General features: G+C 41.5%; 1 long non-coding RNA gene and 2 pseudogenes across 1 annotated transcript in view; 1 reads left to right on the top strand and 2 right to left on the bottom strand.

The window, feature by feature from the left end:
* The window catches only part of LOC119623861 (uncharacterized), a 380,205-nt gene that overhangs the window by 343,708 nt on the left and 13,220 nt on the right, over positions 1 to 23,277 (bottom strand). The window lies entirely within an intron of this gene.
* On the bottom strand, positions 18,078 to 18,756 carry LOC103238752 (ubiquitin-conjugating enzyme E2 variant 1 pseudogene; annotated as a pseudogene).
* LOC119623859 (transmembrane protein 141 pseudogene) lies at positions 19,947 to 20,205 on the top strand (annotated as a pseudogene).

Consider the following 23,277-nt stretch of genomic DNA (forward strand, 5'->3'; position numbering starts at 1 on the left):
ATAAAGTGTCTTTCCTAGACTGGCTCATGATCATGCTGCTGATAGAAGAACAGGTAAAACAGATTTTGAAACACACAGCTATGTTAATCAAGACCCCCCTTAAGCAACCTAAGACATTCAGATATTCTCCTGATGTTTCTACCAAATCAAACATGTGTTTTGTACCTCCAGGGACAAGAAGCAACCAGCAGGAGAGAACATTTGGATCAAAGAGATGAGAGTGGAGAAGAGAGGAATGCAGAGTGATTCTCTGCCAAAGTAAATATATATAGGCAGAGGGAAGTGGGGGATTGACATTTCCTTAGTAGATTCTCTAAAGAAAAAATACAAAGAATCATCTGGAGCTGAAACAACAGCTGTAGGGTCTTCATGAGCCCCATGTGAGGGCAAAGAACCTGCGAGGTTTGCTTTCACTGTCTCTAGCCTGGCGGAAGACCAGAGCTGCCTCTGGCTCGTATTTACAAAGAACTGGTGAGGGGCCAGTTGGCTGCTGGAGGCATGTTTCTGTATCATTCATCACATGCAAAATGCTCTGCAGCTGGAAAAGAGTCACAATGGCTGCAGCCAATCATGCCCAGGCAATCTGTCCAGCCTTCCCTCCCTTTGTCCCCTCAACCCCTTCCTCAAGAGAATACAATTGGCAAAAATCCAGCAGTGTCCAATGAGGAAGGGACTGAGGAGGCCATGGGAGGATGGTTAAGCTAGTAGAGACAACTCGCTGTGATTCAGTAAGTATTTACTCAACATCTACTATGTTCTGGGTCCTTGGGATACTGGCAAACAAGACGGCATGTATATTCTGGTATTTTTGATTTGGAAAAATTTGGTGCCCTTGCTTCTTCACATCGACTTCCAGTGGCAAGGGAAGGAAATTGCCACTGCTTGTCCCTTTGTTCAGTCTCTTCAATGGGTTCACATTCTCCCACCTGCTCTCAGGAACAGCCGTGGGAATACTGGCTCGGCAAGGCAGCTCAGGAAAACTAACGGCCCTGCTAAGCAAAGAATTTAGTATTTCATCATAACCTTGAAAAATCTAGAAGTGCCTCATAGGAGAAAAAAGAACGAGGAAAGAGGGATGTGATTGAGATTAACAAGAAACAGGATGGCCTCAGCCTCCAACCATGTGCTGAATAAGTTAGTGAATTATCTTGGGAGGGTAAACACTGATGGCCATTCAGGCTGACAGTGGGAGCCGGACAGTTGACATTTACAACAATGCTCAATGCAAATCAAGGCACTTGCCCCAGAAATGGAATTTCATAGATTTATTCTTTGAAAGGCCATTTCTTTCACTAGTCTGGGTCAGCAGTTAAGCTGAAAGAGAAATATTTCTATCATTTGGCAATTTTTTTTCCAAAGCATCTAGTTGATTAGGCAAGAGAGGCCTTTAAAAAGTCTGATTCTTGTGTGGTTGTCAGGCAAACAGAATGAGAAAATATCAAAGAGCAATCCCATTTCCAGAAATGATTAAAACAAATATTTCCTCTGAAGTCCCTGGTGCTCTGAGTGGTGATGGGGGACCTCACAGCCCAGGTGTTCTGGAGCCGTTCCAGTCCTGCAAATATCATTTTAACATGCTCCCATAACTCTCAAGACTTCACCTTGAGTAAGCTAAACTTTCCATGCCGCTGCTGCCTGCCATTCCACAGAAATTGATTAAAACCCAGAGCTGTCATTCACAAGTTGGGTGACCTTGAAAAGTCAGAAAGCCTCAAGCAAAGCCTCAGCACTTTGTAACTGCTGTTCCCTTCACCTATATAGTGGTGACCCCCGCAACCATCTGCTACTGTCAGATGCATTAACCTATTTATTTGCCTCACAGCACTCAAAATGATATTTGAAATTATCTCACTATGGGTTGCTTATTTATCAGGTAGTCAGCTTCCTGAGCACAGAGACAATACCTGCTTTATGTATCTCTGAATCCTTGGCACTTAAAATGATTCCTAGTACCTAGTAGATGCCCAATAAATATTTGTTAAATAAATAAAAGTCATTCAAATTATTTAAGCCAAAGTTTTATGATAATAATAATAATAAAAGTTAACACCTATCTTGTAGGGTTGTTTTAAAGATCAAGTGAGATCATGTTAATAAAAGCAGAGCCCAAAACACATTAAAAGGTACTCAAGATATATTAATTTAAATACACATACACACACACACACACACAGAGAGAGAGAGAGAGAGAGAAAAAGAGAGAGAGAGAGAGAGTCATGTGCTGCATAACAATGTTTTGGTCAATGGCAGACTACATATATGGCAGTGGTCCCATAGGATTTAATGGGTCATACTTGTAATCCCAACACTTTGGGAGGCTGAGGCAAGAGGATTCCTTGAGGCCAGGAATTCCAGACCAGCCTGGGCAACATAGCAAGACCCTGTTTCTACAAAAAATTTAAAAATTAGCCAGGTGTGGTGGCACATGCCTGTAGTCCTGTCTACTCAGGAGGCTGAGGCAGGAGGATCGCTTGAGCCCAGGAATTCAAGGTTAAAGTGAGTGATGATTGTGTACTGCACTCCAGCCTGGGTGACAGATTAAGAGCCTGTCTCAAATTAAAAATTTTAAAAATAAAAATAAAGATTATAATGGAGCCGAAAAATGTCTATTGCCTAGTGATGTTACAGTGCAATTTATTATTCTTGTGTTTGTGGTGATGCTGCTATAAACAAACCTACTGCACTGCCAGTTGTATAAAAGTATACCACATAGAGCTGGGCATGGTGGCTCACACCTTCAGTCTCAGCACTTTGGGAGGCTGAGGCAGGCGGATCACCTGAGGTCAGGAGTTTAAGACCAGCCTGGCCAACATGGTGAAACCTTGTCTCTACTAAAAATGCAAAAATTAGGCAGACGTGGTGGCAGGCGTCTGTAATCCCAGCTACTTGGGAGGCTAAGGCAGGAGAATCACTTGAACCCAGGAGGCAGAGGTTGCAGTGAGCCAAGATCATGCCACTGCACTCCAGCCTGAATGACAGAGCAAGACTCCATCTCAAAAAAACAACAAAAAAGTATACTACATGCAATTATGTACAGTACATAATACTGATAAAAACAATAAATGACTATACTTTAATGGTTATTTTAGAGTATACTCCTACTTATTTAAGAAAAAGTTGGCCGGGCGCGGTGGCTCACGCCTGTAATCCCAGCACTTTGGGAGGCCGAGATGGGCGGATCACGAGGTCAGGAGATCGAGACCATCCTGACTAACACGGTGAAACCCTGTCTCTACTAAAAAATACAAAAATTAGCCGGGCGTGGTGGCGGGTGCCTGTAGTCCCAGCCACATGGGAGGCTGAGGCAGGAGAATGGCGTGAACCCGGGAGGCGGAGCTTGCAGTGAGCTGAGATCCGGCCACTGCACTCCAGCCTGGGCGACAGAGCGAGACTCCGTCTCAAAAAAAAAAAAAAAAAAGAAAAAGTTAACTGTAAAACATTCTAAGGCAGGTCTTTAGGAGGTATTATGTTTCAGAAGCGGGCATTGTTATCATAGGAGATAACAGCACCCCATGTGTTACTGTCCATGAAGACTTCCCAGTGGGACAAGATGTGGAGGTTGGAAGACAGTGATACTGATGATCCTGACCCTGTGTAGGCCAAGGCTAATGTGTGTTTGTGTTTTTTTTAACATAAAAGTTTAAAAAGTAAAAATAATTAAATTTTTAAAACCTTATAGAATAAGAAAATAAGGAAAGAAAATATCTTTGTACAGCTGTACAAGGTGTTTAAGTGTTATTTCAAGAGTCAAAAAGGTTTTTAAAACTTTTTTAAGTTTATGAAGTAAAAAAGTTACAGCAACCTAAGGTTAATTGTTATTAAAGAAAATATTTGTATAAATTTAGTGTAGCCTAAGTGTATAGTGTTTATAAAGTCTACAGTAGTGTACAGTGATGTCCTAGGCCTTCACATCCACACGTTCACTCACCGCTCACTCACTCACCACAACAAACTTCCAGTCCTGCAAACTATATTCATAGTACATGCCCTATACTGGTGTAGCTTTTTTTTTTTTTTTTGACATGGAGTCTCGTTCTGTCACCCAGGCTGGGGTACAATGACGTGATCTCAGCTCACTGCAACCTCTGCCTCCTGGGTTCAAGCAATTCTCTGCCTCAGCCTCCCGAGTAGCTGGGATTACAGGCACCCGCCACCTTGCCTGGCTAATTTTTGTAGTTTTAGTAGAGATGGGGTTTCACCATCTTGGCCAGGCTGATCTTGAACTCCTGATCTCGTGATCCACCTGCCTCAGCCTCCCAAAATGCTAATTACAGGCATGAGCCACCACGCCCAGCCGAGGTATAGCATGTTTTATCTTTTGTACTGTATTTTTACTTTTTAGGTATGCTTTTTATGTTTTGATATGTTTAAATACACAAATATCATTGTGTTACAATTGCCTACAGTATTCAGCATAGTCACAGGCTGTACAGGTTGGTAGCCTAGGAGTGATAGGCTATACCACAAAGCCTAATTGTGTAGTAGATTATACTTTGTAGGTTTGTGCAAGTGTACTCTATGATGTCTGACAATCACAAAATGGCCTAAGGACGCATTTCTCAGAATGTATCCCCATCATTCAGCCATACATGACTTGACATAAAATACATATGCACATTTTTTAAATTAGTGACAATGTACAGATGAACAAGAAACTCATCTTGGCCAGGTATGGTAGCTCATGCCTGTAATCCCAGCACTTTGGGAGGCCAAGGCAGGTGGATCATTTGAGGTCAGGAGTTTGAGACCAGCCTGGCCAACATGGTGAAATCCCGTCTTTACTAAAAATGCAAAAATTAGCCAGGCCTAGTGGCACATGCTTGTAGTCTCAGCTCCTCGGGAGGCTGAGGCAGGAGAATCACTTGAACCTAGGAGTCAGAGATTGCAGTGAGCCGAGATCACACCACTGTACTCCAGCCTAGGCGACAAAGTGAGACTCCGTCTCAAAAAAAAAAAAAAAAGAAAAGAAACTCATATTAATCTGTATAACACAAGTTTGCCAAAGCCTTATAAAGCTAAGGGTACACGTGGGAGTGAGATTAAGAGTAATTACACCAATTCATTCACTCTTGTTCCTACCTACACACTTCAGGACCCCTTTCCAGAACTGCTATTTCCTTCAGATTGTTCTGTGAGTCACTAGGCAATATCAGGGGTTATCAAAAGTGCTCTCAGTGTGCCCACTCCTTTTTCCTTCCACTCCCTCCCGTTTGTGGGAAGCCTAAGCAGAGGTGAATGCAGAAGGCTGCAGCAGGGTGCCGACCCTGGGCTTACATAGACACCACTCCTAAGGAGCTGCTATTGTCCAGGTATTCCTGAGCCCTCACTTTGTGGCAGACATGCTGTGCCTAACACAGAAGTGGGAGGATGCCCCCAGTGTCCTCTCTGAGCCCAGCCCAAGCCAAAGTGGCTATTTAAAACTCCCTGTGTCTGTAGTGAGGCCTAGCATTCTCCTTTCCATTAACCTCTCTGATAGGCCATATGACCAAATCTGGCAAGCACACAAACATTCATTTTCAAGCAGGTGCGGTAGTCATGGAGTTTGTTCTTAAACTCAATATACTTCAGTGCACTTCTCAGTGCACTGACGATTTTGGCCTCTGAAAAGACTGTTGCCTGCAAATTTCACTAGCAGCAGATGGGAGAGTGATATGGTTTGGATGGGTGCCCTACCCAAATATCATATTGAAATGTAATCCCCAGTGCTGGAGGTGGGGCCTGGTGGGAGGTGGTTGGCTCATGGGGAGTTCTCATGAATGGTTTAGCACCATTCCCACTTGGTACTATAAAGTGAGTTCTCACAAGATCTGATTGTTTAAAAGTGTGTAGCACCTCCCCACTCTTTCTCTTCTCCCGCCCCCTGCCATGTAAAGAGCCTGCTCCCACTTTGCCTTCTGCTATGAGTAAAAGCTTCCTGAGGCCTCTCCAGAAGCAGATGCTGCCATGCTTCCTGTACAGCCTGTAGAACCATGAGCTAATTAAACCTCTTTTCTTTATAAATTACCCAGTCTCAGATATTTCTTTATAGCAATGTGAGAAAGGCCGACTACAAAAAAATGGCACTGAGGAGTGGGGCGTTGCTATAAAGATATCTGAAAATGTGGAAACAGCTTTGGAACTGGGTAATGGGCAGAGGTTGGAACAGTCTGGAGGGCTCAAAAAAGACAGGAAGATGAGGGAAAATTCAGGGCTTCCTAGAGACTGATTGAATGGTGTGACCAAAATGCTGGTAGTGATATGATCTGTAAAGACCTGGCTGAGGAGGTCTCAGATGGAGATGAGGAAATTATTGGGAACTGGAGCAATGGTCACTTTTGTCACACCTTAGCAAAGAGCTTTGTTGGACTATGCCCCTGCCCTAGGGAACCTGTGAAACTTTGAACTTGAGAGTGATGAGTTAGGGTATCTGGCAGAAGACATTTCTAAGCAGCAAAGCATTCAAGATGTGGCCTGCCTGCTTCTAACAGCCTATGGACATATGTGTGAGCAAATAAATGCCCTAAGACTAGAACTTATATTTAAAAGGGAAGCAGAGCATAAAAGTTTGGGGAAAAGTTTGGAAAATTTGCCACCTACTTATCTGGTGGACAAGAAAAGTCCATTTTTAGGGGAGGAATTCAAGCAAGCTGGAGACACTTGCATAAGTAAATAGGAGCCCTGTCTCAGATGACACTTTTGACTGTGGACTTTTAAAACTGGAATGAGGTAAGACTTTGGGGGACTGTTGGGAAGGCATATTTGTATTTTGAAGTGTGAGCAGGACATGAGATTTGGGAGGGGCCAGGGGAAGAATGATGTGGTTTCAATCTGTGTCCCACCCAAATCTCATGTTGAAATGTAATCCCCATTGCTGGAGGTGGGACCTACTGAGAGGTGATTGGATCATGGGACAAAGTTCTCATGAGTGAGAATCATCCCCCATTGGTACTTTATACAGAGTGAGTTCTCATGGGATCTAGCTGTTTAAAAAATGTGTAACAACTTCCCCCTCTCTCTCTTCTCCTGTTCCTTCCATATAAGATGCTGGCTTACATTATTTTGCCTTCCACCATAAGTAAAAGCTCCCTGAGGCCTTTCCAGAAGCAGATGCTGCCATGATTCCTGTACAGCCTGCAGAACTGTGAGCAATTAAATCTCTTTTCCTTATCAATTACCCTATCTCAGGTATTCCTTTATAGCAATGCAAAAACAGCTTAATATAGACAGTATTCTGGTAGCAGGCAGGTACAGCTCCCCTCTGGTCAGAATCAAGATATAAAATCCTCCATTAAGCACCTGACAAGAGACCCAGTATACCCTAGGTCTAGAACACCAATCCAAAGGGGAGTCTGCTACCTTTGCTGGATTCTTAAATCCTATTCCTGTGACATTGGAGATGGCTGTACAATATTCTGCCAATTTACATTTTATGAACAGCTGTTGTTTCAACAAAAGGAAAATAATTTCTGATATCCTTTACCCTAATTACCATATCCTTCAGGGCTAATCAGAAACAAAGTGCTTGCAGTAAGTAGGTTCTTTCATACACTTATTTTTATTGTTTTATGATTTAAAAATAGGTTTAATTATGTAAATCTCAAATATATTCTAAACTAGAGACTAGGGTAATAACCGCCCTTCACCCATTACCCACCTTTGACAATTATCAATCCCAGACCAATCTTGTTCATCTCTATTTAGCCATTCTTCCTCTCCTCTCATACCCAAGCCAAACAATGACTTATTTTGAAGCAAATCCAAACATCACATCATTTCATCCACAGATGCATTAGTATGAAGCTCTAAAAGATAATATAACCACATCTTAAAATCATTATCACACCTTAAAAATTAGCAATGTTTTTATAATAAAAACCGTTTTCAAGTGCAAACCACCCACAATGCATTTCAAATGCTAACTAATTGCCCCAGGGTGTATATGAAAACAAAGTAACATATGGATTACACTGTCCAATAAAGTATATTTAACATTCCATAAATATCCTTTTGTTAAAATTCATATATGTTATGTTGATTCAGGGTGGCAGGGTCAGGGTAGTGGGGGTGGGGGCAGGGCAAGGATTGACCAAACCACCTCTTAAGTATCATACATTGTGTTTGGGCACTGGTTCAAGGGAAGAGGGAGGAGAAGAAAGAGTGAAGAGCTCTGTGCCATTCCGCTTTATAGTGAGGCAAGATTAACCATCATCCCTTATGTCTGTGTGTTTGTTTTATTTATCTGTGTATGTAGTGTATACAAAGGACAAATGAGTCCTAATTTACAATATCTAGTCTTTCCAGATGTTAAAGAGGTTGTCAGTGTGTGACAAAAGTACAGTTAGTAAACTAATATATTTGTATATTTTGTTTTAAAATTCCTGGGAAAGATTCTCGTCTGAAAATTCAAGCATTATAACCCACTGAGTTGAAGGAGATGGGAAGGTTCTAGGCCAGAACATTCATATTCGAAGACTCTTTCATATTATAACTATTGTTACATGTGTGCAGTTTATTAAAGACTGCTGTGTACATAGAGGACAAATTAACTCCTTATCTAAAACATCTAGTCTACCTAGATGTTCAGAAGTGCCCAACATATATTACACATAGAGGTAGTAAAATATCACTTTGTAGATATATTTTGCTAAAATTCATAGGAAACATTGTCTTTTGGAAATGGAATTGTTAAACCACCTCTGTGAACTATACCTGTTCAAAGGTTTAGAAGAGGTGGGAGCGAAGGAATTGCAAAGGGTAATATGCTAGTGTGTTGGTACTAGGACATTTTCAGGCACCATTTTTTCTGTATGTTTGGTGCATTTTGTTTTGCTGCATATATAGGGTATATAATGGACAAATGAGTCCTGATTTTATATTTCATCTCTAGATATTAAAGAGGTTGCCAGTATATCACAAAGTATATAGTAACATTTATTTTTTTTCAAGATGGAGTCTCGTTCTGTCACCCAGACTGGAGTAGGGTGGCGCAATCTTGGCTCACTGCAACCTCCACCTCCCGGGTTCAAGTTCAAGCAATTCTCCTACCTCAGCCTCCTGAGTAGCTGGGATTACAGGCATGTACCACCATGCCCAGCTAACTTTTGTATTTTTAGTAGAGACAGGGTTTCACCATGTGATCTGCCCGACTTGACCTCCCAAGGTGCTGGGATTACAGGCGTGAGCCACCGCACATGGCCTGCACATAAGATTTAAACTGTGTTTAAGAGTAAATCGCACTTTCTCAACTGTACCCCACAGCAACAGAAGCCCTCCAGAATAAGAGTTCTTTCAGCATCTATTTATGCAGGATGTAGCACAGTGCCCAGTCAAACGCCCGCAAACTACCAAACATTTTCTTCCTATAGCCATTGCAAATTCCTTAATTCAAACAAATCACCTGCTAGGACCTTGTTATCAGCCAACCAGACATACCTGGATGTTTGGATTTCAGCTTAGGCCCAGCAGACCCACACTCAGGTATAGGTATTAATTGTATAAACCACATCAACCAAGGTAAATCACAATTCCATAAAGTCTAGATACAAATTATATCCTCAAATTGATTGAATAAAGTCATATGTCTATTCATTAAGACAGGGGTCACCCAACATTCATGTTTTAAGGATTAGGTTCAATATTAGGTAAATGTCATGGAACTATATAATTTAGCCTTGGGGTCTAAAGCCATCTAACTGTGTGTAACACACCCTTCACCTGCCTCTGAAGGAGATCAGAATATGCTACTCAAAATATGCTACTTTGACATAAGGATTATTTAGAGCTGAAAGCAACTGAGAATCAAAAGATACAGGAAGAGATCTACAGTCTTCCCCTTATCTACCTAAAAGTCTTATCAAAGATGGTGAGTTTGCATAAATAGGCCTTACTAAAATAGCCTTTATCTTCCATTAGTTCCTACCACACACTTTCTACTCACTTCCCCACAATTTGTCATACTTTGAAGTCCAAACCTTTTTTCCTTTGTTAAAAGGAAAGGGTCTATAACCACTCAAGTTTAATCAGTTCTGTGAGTTTCACTTCTGTTCTGTGAACACCCAAGCATGTAAATGTTAATAAAATCATGTGCCTTTTCTTTTGTGGATCTGTCTTTCGTTAGTTTAATTTGAAGGTCCCCATATACTGAACATAAGAGGGTAGAGAAAAAGTTTTTCCTGCCTGACAACTAGATCCCTGAGCCTGCACATACTCTATATTATGCTATTTCCATCCCTCGTCCTTCTAGCATTCCAAATTCTACAATGCCCTTGTCTCAGGTAGCTTTTCAGTAGCAAAATCCTGAAATACTTTATACTTGGATATGATTAACTAATAATAGCTTAATATATCATCAACTAAAAATGCATTATAAATTAATAAAACTTTGTTAGGAAGAAATACTAGATTTATAACTTGCAATGCACACCAACTTATAAAAGAAAGAGTGAAAACTTTTTAAAGAAAATTTATAAGATTGCCTCTTCCTGAGAAAAACAAAACCATGTTTAGCCTATATAACATCTCTCTAATGGTATAATTCTAGGTAGTCTGATTAGGCGGTGGTAAAGATAGTGAGGAGGAAGCTGTTCTAACATCTCAAATCATACCCTATGATGTTGCTTCCTGGCCCAGTTCTGGAGTGTGAGCAATTGCTGTTGTTTTCAGACTAGGAAGTAAGCAAAATAATGAGCAGACATATAATTAACTCGCAATTAGCCTCAGTAACTGGGGTCAGGAAATGCTTCACCAGTCAGATATCCTGAGAAATCAGATTATTAAAATGCAGTCACTGGAAAGTAGAGAAAAGACTAAGGGAACACCCTCTTTTCACCATGTGAAAAATAAAATTGAGCGAAACTCTTTTTTTTTTTTTTTTGAATAAAATCAGATTTGTCTACTCTGTAATGGAAATGCTTACTTGTTTTAATTTTATCCCCCCATCTTTTTTCACCACTGAATTCCTGGGCAGCTGCGTTAATGACCAAATAGCAGGAGAACAAGAAATCACGAGACCTAGATATTCCAGCAATTAACCGTCAAGGCATAACTTACCCTCCCCTTCTCCCTCATGAGTGTTCAGTGTTGGGGCTCAGCATACTCCACCCCAAAATATGACTGTAGGGGACCAGAATATGCCATCCCAAAATATACCTCTTTGGCTCATTTTGAGCTGGTTATTCTGAGAAACTGCTAACACAGGAATAGCTCTGAAAAACTGTCCTTTTGTAAAATAAATTTACGTCTATAAAAGAAAATTTTTTATAAAGAAAATCTATAGTAGTAAATTATTGGTACAAGCAAGAAGGCTGCTTTGAGATAATTTTTATTACCTGACGATTTTCTATCTGCATAGCAGGACAGTTTTTGTTCACCGTGCGTTTCCTCCCCTTACCCTCCCCGAGGCTTGTTGCTGCCTCCCCCACCAGAGATCCTGGGTCCCGATTTTTTCTGTAGCTCAGGATGCTAGATAAGCTTCAATCATCTCACTCTTCATGGACTTCCATATTTTGTGGGAGTCTCTTAGTTTGTGAGACTCCCATGCATATATAGTTAAATATGTTTTTCTCCTGTTCATCTGTCTTATGTCAATTTAATTTCTAGCCCAGACAAGGAACCTCGACAGGTAGGGGAAGCCTTGTTTCACTCCCCTCCACCAGCCTCTTCCACTGAATGAAAAGTTCTAGGGGTTCATCCCTTGTGTGTAATGTGCCTCCTCTTTATTCACTTTCTAACTACCACCATCAGCAACAATTCAAAGATCTTAGGGTAAAGACTGGGATCCCGGGGAAAATAAGTCAGGAGGCCTACTTCTGTCAAAGCCTCTCTCTGATGTCCATACTTGAGGTGAAGTCCTCCATAATGAGATGTCAGTTTACTTCTCTTTTTAAGTCTGCACATGAAAAAGGAGTCAAACTGGCACAAAACATATTCAAAGGGCCTTGACTAAGTGTACAGACATGGCCTGTGGCTTATTGGAGGTGGGAGAGATCCCCAGCAAGCTGTGGTCTCTCCTCTTGCATTTCTTTGCCCCAACCTTCTCAAATAACAGACTGGAAGAAGAAAATGGATAACAAGGATAAAAGTAAAAGGTCAGTTTCCAAATAGGACATCAATATATTTTCATAAGCCATTACCTACTCCTGAGACTGGGGAACCATTATATTGTCTGAGAAGGATAAGCAGGCAAGTTCTTGGACAGAATAAAGATAAAAACAGCTCCAATGAGCTTTACCCATTGACCTGTCTGATGACAGATCTTTAGACTACAGGAGGAATTTCTAAAGCTGGATTCAATACAAGAAATGCTATTTCCAAGAAAGGCAAAACCAGCTGCTAATGGAAAAGTGTAGCTTAAGTTTATTGGATGTTTTTGTTTTGCCTTTTTTGTTGTTTTCCCTACAGAGGGTCTATAAATCACTGACTTCTTTGTGCCTTCCTCTGTACAATACAGGGCAGGTTGCCCAAAGAGGGGAGAAAAAAAATCCCTCTATTTTTGTCAGTCTAAATAGCAGCTCAGTTCTGGGCACCACATACCCAAAAAGGGCCAGGTGGCATGTAGAGCTCTTACAGCCTTTCCAACCATTCCAGTGCCATATCCTCAGCAACAACCTGAGATGGGCTGCCTGCAGAGCCAGGTGCACATCCAACCACTCTCCTTCACTCTAGCTGTGAACACCAGCACAGCTTGCACTTACTATACTACAACCCAGCTCCACAAGTTCTAGGGGGTCTAGAGAGACCCTATTCAGATAACTTACTGACCACATAAGCACGTTAGGTGGTCACCCATCCTGCACCCTGCAAACAAGCCAGCTGAGGGGACTATAAAAGGAACAGAGAATGTCACCAGCAGGTTTAATGTTGTGTTTTTAAATTTTATCCTGCCTCAGGCCATGTTTATCCAATGCAATTGGATACCCTGATCCAGATAAAACCTTATTTTGGCCGGGCGCGGTGGCTCACGCCTGTAATCCCCGCACTTTGGGAGGCCGAGACGGGCAGATCACGAGGTCAGGAGATTGAGACCATCCTGGCTAACATGGTGAAACCCCATCTCTACTAAAAATACAAAAAATTAGCCAGGTGTGGTGGTGGGCGCCTGTAGTCCCAGCTACTTGGGAGACTGAGGCGGGAGAATGGTGTGAACCCAGGAGGCAGAGCTTGCGGTGAGCCGAGATCGCACCACTGCACTCCAGCCTGAGCGACAGAGCAAGACTCCATCTTAAAAAAAAAAAAAACCTTATTCCTCCCAGGGCTCTCTTAAGTGAGAATAAAGCCCCTTCCGTCTCCATTGACAACCATTTTCATATGTTCTCACACCTTTCCAATACATTACAAAAGGATATTTTAAATAAGCAGGTGACCTCTTTACAAAAAGCAAGTGGGTAAAAGTTTGGAGCAGTGGCAAGTAGATGGTACAGTTGGTACAAATAGTTATTTAAACTTCTTATTACAGCTCTTTTATCTAATAAGTTTTTACTTCCAGCCTACCCAAAATAGGCCCTGTGGATTTCCTACTAGTCAGGTGAAATGGTTCCTCTGGAAATGTAAGCTCTGTGGTAAACCCAGTGATTTAAGATCTTACAAAGACGGTATATGCTACTTTAAGTTGAGCCCAGAAAGCATGAATGCCTTAAATCAATAGCTTCATATTCTTTGAACCCACTGTAAGAGATGTATTTTACTAGCCAGGCATGTTGGTGCAAGCCTGTAGTCCCAGTTACTCAGGAGGCTGTGGGAGGACTGCTTGAGCCAGGGAGGTTGAGGCTGCAGTGAGCCATGTTTGCACCACTGCACTCCAGCCTGGGTGACGAAGCGAGACCCTGTCTCAAAAACAAGAAAGAAATGCATTTCACGTCACACCCAAGTCTACACTCCCACGTGGCTGTGTAACTGAAGCCAGTTTCACAAAACTGTGCTGACTTTTGCTACACTCTATACAATATTTTCCTTAAAAAAAACAAACAAAAAAAAATGCTGGCCAGGCACGGTGACTCACGGCTGTAATCCCAACACTTTGGGAGGCCAAGGCAGGCGAATCATAAGGTCAGGAGTTCAAGATCAGCCTGGCCAACATGGTGAAATCCCATCTCTACTAAAAATACAAAAAAAAAAAAAAAAAAAAATAGCTGGGCACAGAGGCAGGCACCTGTAATCCCAGCTACTCAGGAGGCTGAGGCAGGAGAATCACTTGAACTGGGGAGGCTGAGGTTGCAGTGAGCTGAGATTGCACCACTGAACTCCATCCTGGGCAACAGAGTGAGACTCTGTCTCAAAAAAAAAAAAAAAAAAAAAAAAAAAAATGCTGCTGCAAGTTGAAGCTCACTATATTGAGTTTATATCCCACTAATGAATTGAGGTTTACAGTTTTCAAAAAATCCTGCTTTGTGTAATCCCACCCGCTCAGGTGGCTGAGGCAGGAGAATCACTTGAACCCAGGAGGTGGAGTTTGCAGTGACCAGAGATCGTGCCACTGAACTCCAGCCTGGGCAACAGAGCAAAACAGCAGCTAAAAAAAATACATATATATATATATATCCTGCTTTAAACTATATTTAGGAAAAACTACTAAAACTCCCCTTATTATTTATCTATTATCTAATGCCTCTCACTAAAAGGATAAACATCACACATGATCAGAAATGCCTTGTTATGTTTTAGGGGTGAGAGAAATAATAACAGGTGAGAGGATAAAAAGTAAATAGTACCAGATGGAAGTACCAGAAGGAAAATAACAAATAACAACTTTTAGAGAGATTGATGAAATGGCCCCAACATCCTAAAAGTTATCTCATAACACCTTGTTCAATAAATAAGATCTAACAGTCTTTTCTCAGTTCTTTCCAGGCACTGTGACAGGCCAATGATGGGCAAGGCTGGGGAGAAAAGTAGCTGGACTTCTTGCTGCCTGCATATGCACCATCTCAGACAGACCTTGTACACGGGGCTGAATGAATGGCCGGTGCTGAGGCTGCCTCTCTGCTCTTGCTTCCAGGAGAGGGATGTTCGAGAGTCCAAGTGCTAAGCTCTTACACAGTGTGATGGAGAAAGGCCTGAGCTCTCCTCCCTGGCCTTTTCACAGGAGAGGGAAGACATTCCTCCAGTGGAAAAGCAGGCTGGAGCACTGCGAAATTTCTCTGGCCATGCCCTGTTTACCCAGCTCTAAAATGGTGCGGATAAAAAGCAGAGTCAATAAGGGAAATGGTTTATATTCAAGGATCTGAATTTTATTATTGGTAAATTATAATATATCTTACATCCTAGAAGGGATAAAACATTTGTAAAGCACATTTTCCAGCTCTACCATTCTCCTTCCATTTCCTCTCCTGACAGGAAATAAGGGAGAGAGGATGGAGAGAGAAAGTGAGAGAAAAGTGAGAGAAGAAGAAAAAGGAGAAGGAGGGAGAGAAAGAGGATGAGGAAAAGACAAAAAAAGGAAGGAAGGGAGAAAAAGGACTAAGGCTAGAATCTAATCAGATCTCAATTTAGTTAAACTCAGAAAATTTTTTCTTCTTTTAAGTGTACATGGGGTCAGAAATGTTTGAAGTCCTAGCTGCTTTTTTTAAGGCAGAAAAATCGAGTAAAACTAATATACTTTTACTATCACATTAGGGATTAAAAGAAAAAAGAAAATTATATTAAAAAATAGTAAAACTAATGTAATTTATACTAAAGTGTAAAATGTCATTTTAGTGCCTTTCTAGAAGTGATAAGGAGTAATCAGTGAAAGGTATGAAGATGACCAAACAATCAGATTTTGTGTAAAATAGGACCTGTGGACTTCCTACTATTTAAATAACTTTCATCAGTCATCCACCCTATTGGCTTAGTTTCTTCCTCTTCTTTGAATCAATCCAAACATCCACAGGTCCCCATAGCTAACATTAGAGTTAATCATTTCTTTTCCCAAATGACTCTAAATTGTTTGGGCTGGGTTAGGCAGACCAGTAAGCAGCCAGGATCACAGTAATTTGGCAAGGATGGTAGACAAAGACTACAAATATTTTCTAGACAATTAAACATAAAGTGAATTCAACCTCTCTCCATTTAATTCCAAAGGTCTCCAAGCCTTCTATGAATGACATCTTGATGCTCTTGAAGACATCATTTCAACTGATTGTCTGCTCTGTTTCTGTTGCAGGCATACATGTTAGCAGACTTTATTTCACCTCTAGGCAGGCAATGTTTTCAAGCCAATTATGATGAAAGTGCTTAACTTAAGATAAGTCTAAGATAAGTATTTCTATTCATATCCTATTTTGATTTTTGATATATAACTTAATGTTTTGTAGGTTATCAGCAGGACCCACTTTATTGAATTTTCATCTCCCATTAGGAATCCAAATTTATATAAGCTCACAGTTAGAATTTCCTGACATCAGAAACTTAAGGGACTTTAAGTTCATTTAAAACTTCTATTCAGGGTCAAAGCCACGGAGCCCTTCTCAGAAGTTGCAGAACTTGAAACTACAGAACACTCCTCAAAAAGGGGAACATTCTCAGTAGTAGAAATCAGCTTGATGATAAGGAAAACGTACAAGTTATATTCATGTCACCATAGAATCCAAATCATCAATGTGGCATTTGTCACCTCCCAGAACATCTTCCTAGTTTAGTTTTTCTCTGAGAATCGTCATGTCATGAATGTGCTACTAAGAGTCAGGAGAGCTGGACTTCAAAACATCAGCTTTGCCCCTGACTAGCTTTGTGACTTTGAACACACTTTGAACACATCAGTAAACCTCTCTTGATCCCTGTTTTCTCAATCCCACAAGAGCACACACATACAAAATCTCATCTGAAAAATGCTGGTACTTCATTAGATGATCTCTAAAACCACTTTCCATTTATAACAACCTATCCTAAAACTAGGACTCATTTTAACCCTTAACAAAAATGTATAGGGCTAGAAATCCTCAAATTGCTGGAGTCCCCTAAGATGTAACAAATGCCTCTTGAATTTGAAACAGATGTTCATGTTATACCAAAGTTTAGAACCTTCAAATCAGAGTCATTTATTCCTGCTTTTTTTCAGTCAGTCAATAAAACTTATTGGACATCTGCTACATACCAGGCACTGTCTTGAGCCTAAGTGAACATCAGAGAGGGGGCAACAGGTTTAAAAGCCAGCAGCTGTATAAAGAAGTGGCAGATGGAAGAGAGAGCAGAGAAGAAAGGAAAAAGGAATATGTCAGCATATTTCTTCTGTTACCAAAACACCAGGGGTTTGGTCTAGGTCCCATTGCTCTCTGCACTGAAAGCCAATCACTGAGACAAGGAGTACTGCCAAGGAAGAAGACTTATTCCAGTCCTGCATCTGAGGTGATGGGACGTTGGTCTCAAATCTATCTCCTCAACCAACTGAAAGTAGGGGTTGGTATAGCAAGGGAGAAACGTAACTGTGTGGAAAAATAGGAATTAGGGAGGAGTAAAGAAAAGGACTGGTCAACAGGAAGCTGGGGATCAGTTAGGCAATCATGTCCAGTGAGGGGTCTGGTGTCTCACTGTCTAGATGCAGTGACCTGGTGAGTTTCAGTTCCATAATACTATCTGGGGAGCTTGCTGGTTAGTTTCCTAAGAAAGAAACTCAGATAAGACAAATGTAACTTTCTCAAGTTTTAAGACTGGAAAGGTCAATTTTTATGTTTATCCAAAATAAACCACAAACATCAGTTCTATGAGACAATTGGGCCAGTTTCACTTCCAGCACAGAAGCCTCAATTTATTTTTTTGCCATAAATACCAATGAAGTTATAAGACACTAAGTGCTTAAAGGCAACTAGAAGAAGGTATGCTCTTTAAAAGTTGACTATTATTTAGCAGTTTTAGGTTAACAGCAAAATTAAATGGAAAGTAGAGATTTTCCATAGACCCTGCCTCCCACATGTGCTCAGCCTCCCCAACATCTTGCTTTGGGGTGGTACATTTGTTACAACTGATGAACCTATAGGGACATGTGTTTGTATTTATTTTTCAATGGATGAAACTCATATATAACCATGATCATCAAAATACAAAATTGACATTTAATCTTTAGGATGTTTGACTAATCTGTTTCTCCCATTCTAACCCAATCTCTTAATCTTTTCTTTTTTGTTATAGCACAACTTATGTATTTCAAATGGACAAAAAATTAGTATCATTTACAGTATCTTAAGATAAATTTCCTTTGAATGGGAGCTTCCTTTCCAGTACTTTGAGGTGTATAAGATGTATCTAGAAAATTTACTACTGTGGAAAATAAAGACTGCTTAAATCAAATGCGGGGGAAGGGGAAGGGTCTATTGTTTTTCTTTTTGATTAATTGCTGTAACACTGTCCTTTGGGCGGCTGAGGGAGTTTCATATTTTCTTTAGACATCATTAGGCGCCCAAGCTCTTGCAGGACAACTTTGATGCTATATGAATTCTGCCATTTTGCTAGCACTGATATGGCTCTTGGGTCCACCACTCGATTAGAACTATTTACTCCATTCATATTAATTTTTGTTACAAATGTTACAAAGGGGGGTGCTTCTGGGTATTTAGGTCCACATTCTATTTTAAGGCTGTATATTCGGTTTTCATAAATTGTTCTTGGAGGCCCAATTATCATCCCTGTCCATCTTGTAAGTGTCATGTCTTCGTCATCTTCCAGACTCCAGCTAACTGTGCCATCTCCTACTCCTTTCTGGCCTTCTTCAAGTTCTTCCAACAGTCGGAAATTGCGAGAGACTTTTACTCCCGAGCCCGTGGTGGCTGCCATCTTGCCTCGATGTTGCTTGAAGGCTGGCCCCTTCTTCACCGCCCTCCCCCCAATCTCTTAATCTATAAGGAACCAGAGAGAAAAGAAATATGACCCAAGCTGCTTCTGAAAGTCTGGGGATAAACTAGTAGACTACAGAGGCTCACATCAGGAGAAGAAAAAATCCCTTCAGCTACTGGAGTCTGAGCTACTTTCAGGTACTCTTTCTTCCAACTTTTCCCCTTCCTAACCCACTACTCCCAAAACACATGTAGCCACACCAGACCAATCTTGTTCAACTTTTATGTAACAAAGCTGTGAGTTGTTTTTCAGTCACCACGGACCCCCAGGTTGAAGGTCATGTAACCTGAGCATGCCCAGATGAACCAAGCATGCAACTATGGGGAAATCCAAGTGCTCCAATAGAGGAGCAGGAACAGGGGCTGTATTAAGAAGTAGACACTGCATGGCAGGATCCAGGATCCAATCAGATTGAGTTCTGGCATCACCTCATTGCAAGATCCAATCAGATCACACCTCATTACCCTATGCTTATAAAACCTGACCCAGCCCCCAGCTCAGGAAGACATTTTTGAGCATTTCTTTCTGTCTCCTTGACAGTCAACTTAAATAGACTTTTCTCACTGCAAAAATCCAGTGCTTCAGTGTTTAGCTTTCCATTGTGCATGGGTATGTAAGCCCAGTTTGGTGTGGTAATACACACACACACACACACACACACTGTATCATTCTAACTTGGAGAGCCTCTGTAAGATCTTTCTTTAACCAGGAGGTTGAGGACCATTTTCTAAGACTCCTTTTAGACCCTTGATAATCCTAATTTAGCCAGTACCCCAAGATGGGAACAAGTACTATAGGGACTTTCAGAGCTAGGAGGCAACACACCTCCCACAACAGGATGTTGTAAATTCTCCAAAAGCATGCATTTTCAAACTATATATGACTTCCACCACCTAATCCACCAAGAATCAGATTCAGATACACCTCTGAAGTACCTATCACTCTCTTTCCTTTAGAATCACTTCCCTGGTAAGGCACAGAATTTAAGTGGAAGTTGCTGAAATAAAATGACATGCTAAGAATCTCTGTTCTAGAAATCACTATCCACAATACAAATGTAGAAAATTAAAATAAAATTAAAATATCAATATTTCTCCATTCATCTTACTACATACGCTAACCAAAATACTTTAATTAAAAGCTAAGTCACCTGAACCTGGCCAACCATGGCGAACCTGGGCCTGTCCTAGGTGGACAACACTGTGGCTGCCAAGCACCCAGCACGAGCATGGCCTTTGGCCTGCAGATGTTCATTCAGAGGAAGTTTCCATATCCTTTGCAGTGGATCCTACTAGTGGCCGTGGTCTCAGGCTCTGTGCCAGCTATGGGGTAACAAGAGTGGAGTCGGAGAAATGCAACAACCTCTGGCTCTCCCTGGAGACCAGGCAGCTCCCCAAAGACGTGAACACAGATCAGCAAAGCTAGGAGAGTTCTAGATAGGGCACAGAGGATTGGGGGCAGGAAGAGGAGTCCTGGAACACAGCCTTCATGACCCCCAATCCCAGTCTGACCCTCCCCACACCCTAGGGTGCCCCAACCATATCCTCTGTCCGCATGTGCGGCCAGGCCTGACAACCTGGGCCCGGTTGTCTGGCCTGCTGCTCCAACCTGGGACCTGCCCAGGAGGTTGGAGAAGAAAGGATTCTCCCTGGGGTGGTGGTTCTCCTCCAGGGTATTGGGACACATTATCTGCACTGCCAGCGGAGAGGGTGTGTCTGGGGCATAGGGTGGTAGGGGCTTGTGCACTTGGTCATTCCCTTTCTAACCCCTGGACCTCCAACAAGCCCAGGGTGACAGCTGGTGCTAGGAGTATGGAGTTAATAAATGGCTTATCTGCCAGGCACAGTGGTTTACACCTGTAATCCCAGCACTTTGGGAGGCCGAGGCAGGTGGATCACCTGAAGTCAAGAGTTCGAGACCACCCTAGCCAACATGGTGAAACCCTGTCTCTACTAAAAATACAAAAATTAGCCAGGCATGGTGGCGGGTACCTGTAATCCCAGCTACTCGGGAGGCTGAGGCAGGAGAATCACTTGAACCCGGGAGGCAGTGGTTACAGTGAGCCGAGATGGCACCACTGCACTCCAGCCTGGGTGACAGAGTGAGACTCTGTCTCAAAAAAAATAAAATAAAAATAAAAATAAGCTAAGTCTATATATTAAGTTAAAACCACAGTTTTTAAACCCCATAATCAATACTTATGCTTTGACATGATGAATATGCATGACTTAGATCCTAAAACATAGTAGGAGATTGGCTCTGTATTAGTCCGTTTTCACGCTGCTAAAAGAACTATCTGAAACTGGGTAATTTATGAAGAAAAGAGGTTTAATTGACTCACACTTGTGCAGGCTTAACAGGAAACATGACTGGGAAGCCTCAGGAAACTTACAATCATGGTGGAAGGCAAAGGGGAAGCAAGGACCTTCTTCACATGGTGGTAGAGGAGAGAGAGCGAGCGAAGGGGAGAGTATCACACACTTTCAAACAATCAGATCTCATGAGAACTCACTCACTATCACAGGAACAGCAAGGGGAAAGTCTGTCCCCACAATTCAATCACCTCCCACCAGGACCCTTCCCCAACATGTGAAGATTACAATTCGATATGAAATTTGGGTAAGGACATAGACCTAAACCATGCCAGGCTCCCATTCAATGAGACAAAAAAATTAATATGAATTCGTATGAAGAGTAAAACGAACTCTTTGATAAATTCCACCTACATGCAAAAACTTTGTTTTATTTATCAGAGATAATTCCAGCAAGGAATCCTATTTGAAGGTGTAACTGAGTTAAGAAAGAGGAAAACAAGGGCACAATAAATATGTGCAATCTTCATTCAAATGCTAGTTTGTAATTCCAGTTCTCCTCTTCATGCTCTGCCTGACTTTTTTCTTCACTAGGTGGATAGGTAGGGGTACTAGAGATAGTAACTCTTGTTAGGATTTCAGCTCAGAAATCAGTACTGGATCTAAGGTGGGAAACTATGTTCTAGACCCAGATGGACTACAAGCTTTGTGACATTGATTAAGTTGTCATCCCTCTGGTCAAAGATACTTATTTTAAAAAGGAAGTGCTGTACTATATGATCTCTAGGGTTCCTTCCACCCTTATAACCCCATTATCTGGGGTTTTGAGGTATAACCTATCCAGGTAGTACACCAACCCTCGGCTTTCAATATTAAGGAATCTTCTAGAGAATTACAAATAGTCAATAAATATTTAAGTATACCATCTGCTATAGTTTGGATATGCGATCCTCCAAATCTCCTGTTGAAATTTAATTCCTAATGTTGGAGGTGGGACCTAATGGGAGGCTGTTTGGATCATGGAAGCCGATACCTCATGAATCTCTTAGTGCCTTCCTCACATTAATGAGTGAATTCTCTCTTTATTATTTCCCCTCAAGAGTTTCTCCTAGTGCTGGTTAAAAAGAGTCTAACATCTTCCCTCTCTCTTGCTTCCTCTCTTTCCCTGTAAGCTCTGCACACGCCAACTCCCCTTCTCTTTCCACCACAAATGGAAGCAGCCTGAAGCCCTCACCAGAAACAGATACTGGTGTCATCCTTCTTGTTCAGTCTAAAGAACTGTGAGAGCCAAATAAACCTCTTCCATACACACACACACACACACACACACACACACACACACACACACACTTTTTTGTTAGACAAGTCTGTCACCCAGGCTAGAATGCAGTGGCATGATCACAGCTCACTGCAGCCTCAACCTCCTGGGCTGAAGTGATCCTCCCACCTCAGCTTCCCAAGTAGCTGAGACTATAGGCAGGCACCACCATGCCCAGCTAATAAAGCTCTCTTTTTTACTAAATTACCTAGTCCCAGGTATTCCTTAACAGCAACACATACAGACTAAGAAACCATCCTAAACAAAAAATTAGAAGCATGCTGTACCTGAAATTCTGACTCTGGTCATTTATCCCTTCTTAGCAGCAAGTAAATACTCTCTAGCCAATTTTGGATAATGAGTTTCTCAATCCTATCATTTCAGTTTCCTGGTTCACTGTCAGTCATTGTCTTGTGTATGTTAAAAGACAATTAGTGACTCTCTCTACATTATTTAATGTTTTCCTGAAAGATCTCTGCTGTGCTGATTGCAAAACATGTAAAGTCTTTTCTTTTTACTCATGGCCTTCTTTTCTTGTCTCTTTTCCTTGCTATGTTTGTCCTGCATTTGTACTTCCCATGTATAGCATTAATCTTGCTGCTACTGCTGTCCCTCCATATATTTTCTTCCAGGGGGCTTTCATGTAGTGCTCAAGATACCGTACTGACTTATCCCTAAGACATCACCTCTCTGCACTGCCTACCCATTCCCATCTCTCCCCATACACATATTTATCTCAGGTCCTCCTATTCTATAAGTAAAGATGTCAGACCACCTGCTCTTAATGTCATTGATCACTTCTTAATTTAGCTAAATATCAGAAATTGGAGCCTCTAAGGCTAAATTCAGACCATAGACATGTTATGT

This window comes from Chlorocebus sabaeus, chromosome 11, assembly GCF_047675955.1.
Source record: "Chlorocebus sabaeus isolate Y175 chromosome 11, mChlSab1.0.hap1, whole genome shotgun sequence".
Lineage (NCBI taxonomy): Eukaryota > Metazoa > Chordata > Mammalia > Primates > Cercopithecidae > Chlorocebus > Chlorocebus sabaeus.